Source organism: Schistocerca serialis, unplaced genomic scaffold (assembly GCF_023864345.2).
Source record: "Schistocerca serialis cubense isolate TAMUIC-IGC-003099 unplaced genomic scaffold, iqSchSeri2.2 HiC_scaffold_1130, whole genome shotgun sequence".
NCBI lineage: Eukaryota > Metazoa > Arthropoda > Insecta > Orthoptera > Acrididae > Schistocerca > Schistocerca serialis.
The window spans coordinates 57,501-59,340 of NW_026047327.1; positions in this window are offsets into that span (position 1 = coordinate 57,501).

The window sequence follows — 1,840 nt, forward strand, 5'->3', positions numbered from 1 at the left end:
CTAACCTATGTCGTACCTTAACCTAACCTATGTCGTACCTTAACCTAACCTATGTCGTACCTTAACCTAACCTATGTCGTACCTTAACCTAACCTATGTCGTACCTTAACCTAACCTATGTCGTACCTTAACCTAACCTATGTCGTACCTTAACCTAACCTATGTCGTACCTTAACCTAACCTATGTCGTACCTTAACCTAACCTATGTCGTACCTTAACCTAACCTATGTCGTACCTTAACCTAACCTATGTCGTACCTTAACCTAACCTATGTCGTGCCTTAACCTAACCTATGTCGTGCCTTAACCTAACCTATGTCGTGCCTTAACCTAACCTATGTCGTGCCTTAACCTAACCTATGTCGTGCCTTAACCTAACCTATGTCGTGCCTTAACCTAACCTATGTCGTGCCTTAACCTAACCTATGTCGTGCCTTAACCTAACCTATGTCGTGCCTTAACCTAACCTATGTCGTGCCTTAACCTAACCTATGTCGTGCCTTAACCTAACCTATGTCGTGCCTTAACCTAACCTATGTCGTGCCTTAACCTAACCTATGTCGTGCCTTAACCTAACCTATGTCGTGCCTTAACCTAACCTATGTCGTGCCTTAACCTAACCTATGTCGTGTTTTAACCTAACCTATATTGCGCCTTAATGTAACCTATATTGCGCCTTAATGTAACCTATATTGCGCCTTAACGTAACCTATATTGCGCCTTAACGTAACCTATATTGCGCCTTAACGTAACCTATATTGCGCCTAACGTAACCTATATTGCGCCTTAACGTAACCTATATTGCGCCTTAACGTAACCTATATTGCGCCTTAACGTAACCTATATTGCGCCTTAACGTAACCTATATTGCGCCTTAACGTAACCTATATTGCGCCTTAACGTAACCTATATTGCGCCTTAACGTAACCTATATTGCGCCTTAACGTAACCTATATTGCGCCTTAACGTAACCTATATTGCGCCTTAACGTAACCTATATTGCGCCTTAACGTAACCTATATTGCGCCTTAACGTAACCCACATTGCCCCTTAACGTAACCCACATTGCCCCTTAACGTAACCCATATTGTGCTGTAACCCAACACACGTTGGGCCTTACCCAACACACGTTGGGCCTTAACCCAACACACGTTGGGCCTTAACCCAACACACGTTGGGCCTTAACCCAACACACGTTGGGCCTTAACCCAACACACGTTGGGCCTTAACCCAACACACGTTGGGCCTTAACCCAACACACGTTGGGCCTTAACCTGCTCTGTAATTGTCATACGACGCGTTAAATTAGTGTAGTGTTGCCTAACTGCAACCCCCGCAATATAGTTTGCTACTCGCACTGCCCGGTCCCCAGTGTATCGCTTCATGTTAAACACCTTGCAGCGATACACTGTAATGTGGATGGCAGCAGGACGTACATGCTCAATGCCCTTCGCAGTTGTTCATTGGCATTCGCATGGCGAAGCACTGCGCCTACGCTGTGGTACGGCCTGTGTCAACTGTCCGCTGATGTTGTACCTCCAAATCACACACTGTACTGCACATTGGTCCTCATGTACTGAATGATACATCGTGGTACATGTGACCGTACAACGACTGCGCCAACAACGGCGAACCATGCGGTCCAAATGTTGTGCACGCAGCTACGTGTCGTCTCCCTATAAGAGCTGGAGTGCAGTGTGGTATGCCCTGGATGGCGATCAGCATGAGCCGTCTGTTGATGTAGTGGCGCGTGTTGTCAGACGTTGTCGTCTCTTCTCACACACCGTGATAGCATGGTGCACTGCGTTCCACATCTGCGACATGCGACAGAGGCCGGTTG